At 42.5% G+C, this 8,536-nt stretch overlaps 1 pseudogene; it reads right to left on the bottom strand.

Annotated features, from left to right (window-relative positions):
* Nucleotides 1-8,536, bottom strand: part of LOC102839321 — a 34,326-nt pseudogene that overhangs the window by 15,170 nt on the left and 10,620 nt on the right.

Below are 8,536 nucleotides of genomic sequence, written 5' to 3'. Positions count from 1 at the left end.
TTTCGTTATTGAAAGATTCTCTGGGCAAATTATTAAATGATACAGAAAGCATTAAGAGAAGATGGAAGGAATACACAGAGTCACTGTACCAAAAGAAAATGGTTAATATTCAACCGTTTCAAGAGGTAGCTTATGATCAAGAGCCAATGATACTGAAGGAGGAAGTCCAAGGTGCATTGAGGGAACTGGCAAAGAACAAGGCACCAGGAATTGATGGAATACAAATAAAAATCTTTCAAGAAAGTGAGGCGGCACAGGAGGCACTCACTCATCTCTGCCAAGACATTTGGAAGACAACTATCTGGCTGGCTGATTGGAAGAGATCCGTATTTGTAACCATTCCAAAGAGAGGTGACCCAAAGGAATGCGGAAATCATCAGACAATCTCTTTGATATCCCATGCAGGTAAAGTTTTACTAAAGGTAATATAGAAACAGCTGCAAGCATATATTGACAGAGAACTTCCAGAGATTCAAGCCGGATTCAGAAGAGGCCGTGGAATGAGGGATACCATTGCTGATGTCCGACAGATCTTGGCTGAAAGCAGAGAATATCAGAAAGATGTTTACCTGTGCTTTATTGACTATTCAAAGGTTTTTGATTGTGTGGATCATGACAAGCTATGGATAACATCGCAAAGTATGAGTATTCCGGAACACTTAATTATGTTCATGAGGAATCTGTACCTGGACCAAGAGGCAGTTGTTTGAAAAGAACATGGGAACACTGTGAACGGTTCAAAATTAAAAACGGTGTGCAACAAGGTTGTATTCTTTCACCATACTTATTCAACCTGTATGCTGTGCAAATAATCCGAGAAGCTGGGTTCTATGAAGAAAAACATGGCATCAGGATTGGAGGAAAACTCATTAACAACCTGCGACATGCAGATGATACAACCTTGCTTGCTGAAAGTGAAGAGGACTTAAAACATTTACTTATGAAGATCAAAGAGCACAGCCTTCAGTATGGATTACATCACAATATTAAGAAAACAAAAGTCCTCACCACTGGACTAATAAACAACATTCTTATTAACAGAGAAAAATTGAAGTTGTCAAGGACTTCGTTCTTCTTGGATCAACTATCAACACTCACGGGAGCAGCAGTCAAGAAATCAAAAGATGTATTGCATTAGGCAAATCTGCTGCACAAGACCTTTTAAAAGTGTTGAAGAGCAAAGATGTCAACTTAAGGACTAGGGTGCACCCAACCCAAGCTATGGTATTTTCAATAACTTCATATGCATGTGAAAGCTGGACAGTGAATAAGGAAGACCACAGAAGAATTGATGCTTTTGAGTTATGGTGTTGGAAGAGAATATTGAAAGTGCCATGGGCTGCCAAAAAAACCAATAGATCCGTTCGGAAGAAGTACAGCCAGAGCGCTCCTTGGAGGTTAAGATGGCCAAACTTCATGTCTCCTACTTTGGACATATTGTCAGGAGGGGCCAGTCACTGGAGAAGGATATCATGTTTGGTAAGGTGGAGGGTTAGAGAAAAAGAGGAAGACACCCAACCAGGTGGAATGGCCAAGTGGCAGCATCGATGGACTCAAGTGTGGCAACGGTAGTGGGGTTGGTCCAGGATCAGGCAGCATTTTGTTCTGCTGTGCATACGGTCGCTATGAGTCAGTATCGACTCAATGGCAACCTAGTAACAACAACAAATCTTTACGGGAGCAGAAAGCCTCATCTTTCTCCCATGGAACCGCTAGTCGTTTCAAACTACTGCCCGTGAGATTAACAGTCCGACTCATAACCACTAATTCTTGTTGTTGTTGTTGTTGTTAAAGGCTGTCAAGTCAGTTCCGACACATAGTGACTCTGTCTGTATACAGTTTCCAATGAGCCTGAACTGCCGACCTTTTGGTTCAAAGTGACCTTGCAGTTCAGCACATGAACCTGTAGCGCACACCAGGACTCCATAACTACTAATGGCGTGAGTGCTAGAGAGCCATTTCTGACTCATAGTGAGCCACAACCCTGTGGTCAAACCGACTTTGCAATCCAGTGCATGAACTCACAGTGCCACACCAGGGCTCCATAACCACTAATGTTGTTGTTGTTAAGTGCCGCTGAGTTGGTTCCAACCCATGGCAACCCTGTATAAGGTTTCCGAGGAGCAGCAGGATCTTGAATCACCGACCTTGTGGGACACGCCTACTTTTCAGTTCAGTGCATTAACTCACAGCACCATGCCAGGATTCCATACCCATTAATGTTGTTAAGTACCATTAGGGTTTCCGAGGAGTAGCTGGTGAGCTTGAACTGCCGACCTTGCAGTTCAAACCACTAACAGCAGCAGTCTCTAACTTTAGTTCACTTCTTATTTCTACATTTTACTTTCAGCTTCTTCATGTAGACGCGTAAGCTCATCCAGACCTTTTAAATCACAATCCGCATTCCAACAAAATCTCCAAGTTATTCTAGTTGGCCTTCAAGGTTGAGGACCATTGACTGTTCTGTAGCCTGTAATTCAAGAAATGAACATTCTAGCAACAGATGTCCTTTGAGCCATCTACACATACATTATGTCATCCACTATCTTCCTGAGAGGAGTCCTGGTGGGACGCTGTGGGTTAATGAGCTGGATTGCAAAGTTGGTTTGAACCACAAGGTCGGTAGTTCAAGTTCACCAACTGCTCCTCAGAAACCCTATACAGGCTCACTACGGATCAGAACTGACTCAGCACTTAACATCTTCCTGATCCACAACTAATCTCCCTGTAAGACTCTCATCAAAGTCTTACGTAACTTGTACAAAACAAACTGTCTGACATTCAATTTTGGTTGTCATTTCTAAAATCTATTTGCAGTACAAATAGATTCACTCCCATCAGTGGCTGTCCACTAGCCTTCAAACCCCGAGTCAGCATGGTTCTAAATGACCTACTGCCTAACACACCATCCCCCACCCCACCCACACAGGGGGCTTTCTCTGCTTCTATCACCTCTGACTTTCATCAAGGAATAGATGATGCTGGGTTCTCTGCTCCTTCAGGAATTCCGTTTCCCCCCAAATGAAACACTTTTTACCCCCACCCATCTCAGGTGCTATCAGTCCCACTCAGTCATTTCTGTAACTAAATCTAAATATTTTTTTTAAATCTTTACTTAAATAATTACCCCTTTTAAGAAGTCTAACCTGATTTTAGGGGTAGGTTCTTTCATTACAGGTATGAGATGCACCTGGCTTTTCATTACTTAAACCAGACTCCCTGGTTAGGCTGTAAATCTATGGGCAACCATCCTATACATTGTTGTCTTGTTTTAGCTGGCCTGTGGGACACACACAGATGATGACCTCTTGTATACACCCTTTAGCAGCATTATCCTTTGAAGTTTTCTGTGAGGATACATATGCTCTGTTTCTGCACATTCAAAATAGTAACCACTAACACCAAGTGGCTAATTGGCACTTAACATGATGCTGTGGGTTAATGCGCCAGAATGCAGAGCCGTTTGAACTGCAAGGTTGGCAGTTCAAGCTCACCAGCTGCTCCTCGGAAACCCTATGCAGGGTCACTATGGGCACACACTAACAACAATGTAACGAAGGAACCTAATTTCTCCTTTTAGTTTTAACTGCAATAGCAACATCTTCCACCTTTACTGGGACCAACTGTTATCCGTTTACTTTGGGACTGCTTGCAACCTAGAGGCTTTCTGAGATTTCAATCGATGACTATCCTTAGGATAAGTCAAATGTACACAGATGTAAAGGAGTTGCTGGCTGATTTTTAATGATTAATATTTGGCTACATAGATTAAGGGGCTCCGGTAGCATATTAGTTACTAATTGGGCTGCGAACAGCAACTACCAGCTGTTGGGAGAAAGATGAGGCTTTCTGCTCCTGTAGAGATTTACAGCCTCGGAAAACCTTGTACAGGGTCTCTATGAGTTGGAACCAACTCCAGGGCACATAACCACCACAAAGATAAGAAAAACTTTACAATTAAAGCAGCCTGTCATTAATTTTTTTACTCAACACAGAAGACCAGTTAGATATATTGCTTTCACACAATCGTGACAAAATGTTTGTTTTACAGCCACAGAAATTCCATGAAATGCGCCTTTACACATTTTTTTCCTGCTTTGAAAAAAAATGCACCTACTAGTTGCAACTCATGTTTGCAAACTCTCCACCTGCTTTAAAGGCCTATGACCATTTAGACGCAAAACCCCAAACCAAACCCACTGCTATCGAGTGGATTTCGACTCACAGCAGCCCTATAAAGAGTTTCTGAAACGATAAATCTTAAGGAAGCAGACAGCGTCATTATCCTTCCACGGAGCGGCTGTGGGATTCGAACCACCCACTTAACAATAATCATCTGTAACAGCTCAACGCCTAACCCACAGCGCCGCCAGGGCTTATTAACCATTATAGATTCTTGTTGTTAAGTGTCACCGAGTCGGTTCTGACTCATAACGACCCTGTACAATGTTTCCGAGTAGCGGCTGTTGGGTTTGAAGAGCTGACCTTGCAGCTAGCAGTCCAGTGCTTATCCTACAGCGCTACACGCCACACCAGGGCTCCATTAACAGAAGTGGGGATATAGTCCTCACCACAATCTTACTTTTTGTACGACCAGCAACACTTAGGCAAGTCCAGCCTAATGACGACCTTAAAGCCACAGGGGAGCACGGTGGGTGGGAGACTGGAGGGGGTGGACTAATAAGGAATCGGATAGTCCCAGGGGCTGCACTGCTCACAAGCTCCCAGGGAATGTTAATAAGCTGATGCGAGAACCCCTTTTGCTCTGCAAGGATTCCACGATTTTACCCGTTAATGTAACGGGACTCCCAGGCCAGGCCACCTACCCCGGCCGAGCCGAAAGCAGTAGTACCCCATCCGGCAGGAGGCGGAGGGTGCGGGCGGCCAGGCTACGGGAAGCTCGGCGCATCTGGGAGACAGGAGAGGCCGGGAGTGCGCAGAACACTAACCCTACGGCATTTACTTGGTGCTGGACCAGGCAAGACGCCAATCGACGCAAAACCTACCTCGCACTGCAGCAGTGCATCAAAACATGGTAGTCAGTCCTCAGCCCCGCCCTTCCGCTTCCGGTTTCTGGGATTCTCGGTGCCACAGGGAAGAGGTTCCGTGCAAGAACGCGGAAGGCTCCCCTTAGTGCCGGTGAGGTCAGTACTTTCCTTACAGATTGGGATCAACCTGCCTATTTCCTCCACACAGAAAAGCCTGTTTCCATGAATGCATGCTGGGAGAGCGTTATGAGTTGGAATTATTGGCTATAGTTGGAGGAGCAGAGGAGATTGGTATTTGCATATTTGGCCATTTGCAAATTTTATTTATTTATTTATTTTTGCCATATTCTTTAGTGGTGGTGGTGGTGGTGTGCCCGTGGAGTCGATTCCGACTTATAGCGACCCTGCATAGGGTGTCCGATGCTGTAAATCTTTACAGAAGCAGAAAGCCTCATCTTTCTCCAGTGGAACTTATGGTAGTTTCGAACTGCTGACTTTGAGGTTAGCAGCCCTACTCATAATTTCTACGCTACCAGAGCTCCTCCCATATTCTTCAGAGAAATAATTTGTTTACTCTTTATATATATGTGTTGCTAAGTGCTAAGTGTGATGGGTCTAGCTCAAAGCGAGTACTAGAACCTCTTTTAGGTATTCCATTCAGTTATATATAGGCTGAAGACGGGCTTACAAGCTTTATATAATCATACCTCCATCTTTGTATCATGGAGTCCTGTTGTTCCAAGGTGGAGGGGACAGTAGAGCACAGGTTAGGGGACAGACAATCATAGTTCTAGTGTTGGGGAGGGCAAAACACCAGAAGAGGGAGGGAAATGGAAGAATAAGGTAGATAGGGGAAGACTTAGGTGTATTCTTGGATCAACTATCAACACTCGCGGAAGCAGCAGTCAAGAGATCAGATGACGTATTGCATTGGGCAAATCTGCTGCACAGGAACTTTTTAAAGTATTGAAGAGCAGAGATGTCAGCTTGAGGACTAAGGTGCGCCTGACCCAGGCCATTGTGTTTTCAATAGCCTCATATGGATGTGAAAGCTGGACAGTGAATAAGGAAGATCGTAGAAGAATTGATGCCTTTGAGTTGTGGTGTTGGAGGAGAATACTGAAGGTGCCATGGACTGCCAAAAGAACCAATAGATCTGTTTTGGAAGAAGTACAGCCAGAGTGCTCTTTGGAGGCCAGGATGGCTAAGTTTTGTCTCTCATACTTTGGACATATTGTCAGGAGGGAACAGTCGCTGGAGAAGGATGTCATGCTGGGTAAGATGGAGGGTCAGAGAAAGAGCGGAAACCCCCAATGAGATGGATCAGGCAAGTGGCATCATTGATGGCGTCAAGTGTGGCAGCGGTAGTGAGGTTGGCCCAGGATCGGACATTGTTTTGTTCTGCTGTGCATGGGGTCGCTATGAGTCAGTTCTGACTCGATGGCACCTGACAACAACAACAAATGAGACAGAGGTAAATAGTGATGTATGCGCAACCTTGGAATAACAGGGCTCTGGGATTCAGAGATCCAGGCATAGTTTGAAGGGGTAAAAGAGGGAAAATAATGTTAAGATGCTTGACTGTCTTATGAATATTGGTTTCCATTCCTTGCTATTGTAAAATAGACACTTGAGTGGGATAGAAAGGAATATCAGGAAACATGATTACAGAAAACTTGTATGAAATTGATTAAACAAGAAATAAAGATGTATTGATAATTATTACCAATTGGAATGCAAAGATTGGAAACAAAGAGGAAGGCTCAGTAGTTGAAAAATATGGCTTTGGCTATAGAAACGATTCTGGAAATCACATGATAGAATTTTGCAAGACCAATAACTTCTTTGCAAATATCTTTTTTAAAACAACACAAAAGATGATTACTACACACATAGACCTCACCAGATGGTGTTCTTGATGTCAACCATAACTCCTCTGGTCTTTGGTCTTTAGTGTCTAATGTATCAATGTTCTTCAGATGATCTCTAAATTCAGGTGGGATATGTTCAAGGTCATATTTTGTTCTTGTGGACTTTTAATTTTTTTCAGTTTTAGCCTTAACTTGCATATGAACAATTAATGGTGTGTTCCACAGTCTGCCCAGGCCTTGTTTTGGCTGATGATATAGAGCTTTTCCACCATCTCTTTCCACAGATGTAGTCGATTTGATTTCTGTGTATTCCATCAGGTGATTTGCATGTGTATAATCATCACTTAAATTGTTTAAAAAGGTATTTTCAATGAAGTCATGGTTCTTGCAAAATTCTACTATGCCATCTTCAGCAACGATTCTATCACCAGGGCCATATTTTCCAACTACTGATTATTCCTCTTTATTTCCAACCTTTGCATTCCAATAGCTGGTAATTATCAGTACATCTTGATTGTATGTTTGATCAGTTTCATACTGAAGAAGTTGATAGAATTCTTCAAATTCATCATCGCTGACTTTAGTAATTAGTATGTAATTTGAATAATATTGGTATTATAGGCATATGGATATTATCCAATCACAATAATATTGGTAATATAGGCATATGGATATTATCCTATCACAAACAGTGTTGTACTTCAAGACAGATCTTAAAATGTTGTTTTTGATGATGAATGTGATGCCATTCCTCTTCTATGTGTCATTCCTGGCATAGTAAACCATGTGATTGTCAGATTCAAAATGGCCAACACCAGTCCATTTCAGCTCACTAATACCTAGGATATCAGTGTTTTTGTGTTCCATTTCATTTTTTATAAAATCCAATTTTCCTAGATACATACTTCATACATTCTATGTTCTGATTATTAATGAATGTTTACAGCTGTTTATCTTCTCTTCACTTCATTTTGAGTTGTGACTCATTAGCAACTGAAGGCTCCAAAGGCTTTAGTCCATTTGTGTCATCACTGTCAACTGTACTTTGTGAAGGCAGTTCTTCCCTAGTTGTATTTTGAGTGCCTTCCAGCCAGAGGTGCTCATCTTCCTTCACTATATCTGACAATGATCTGGTGCTCTTCTTCATGTTTCAATATTCACTATTCTTTTTCTGATCATGTTCCACTGATATTCATAAGATTTTCAGTGGCTAAATATTTGAAAGTACTCCCTCTCTCCTTCTTCCTAGTCTGTCTTCATCTGGAAGCTCAGATGAAACCTGTTCATCATTGGTAACCCTGTTGGTATTTAAAATACCCATGGCATAACTTCCAGGATCACAGCAACATGCACATCACTGCAGTATGACAAACTGACAGATGAGTGGTAGAGACAAGGACGTGGAATAAGGGATATTATTACTTACCTCAGATTGATCTTGGTGGAAAGCAGAGAATACCAGAAAGATGTTTGTTCTTGTTGATGTTAAGTGCTGTTGAGTTGGTTCCAACCCATAGCCACCCTGTAGGGTTTCTGAGGAACTACTAGTGAGCTTCCACCAGATGGAATAAATAGAAATCAAATTGACTACATCTGCAGAAAGAGATGATAGAAAAGCTCCAAATCATCAGTCAAAACAAGGCCAGGGGCAGACTGTGGAACAGACCATCAATTACT

This window comes from Chrysochloris asiatica, unplaced genomic scaffold (genome assembly GCF_000296735.1).
Source record: "Chrysochloris asiatica unplaced genomic scaffold, ChrAsi1.0 scaffold00530, whole genome shotgun sequence".
Taxonomy (NCBI): domain Eukaryota; kingdom Metazoa; phylum Chordata; class Mammalia; order Afrosoricida; family Chrysochloridae; genus Chrysochloris; species Chrysochloris asiatica.
Note: the sequence above shows the minus strand (reverse complement) of the source record. Positions and strands in the feature narration are given on the sequence as shown.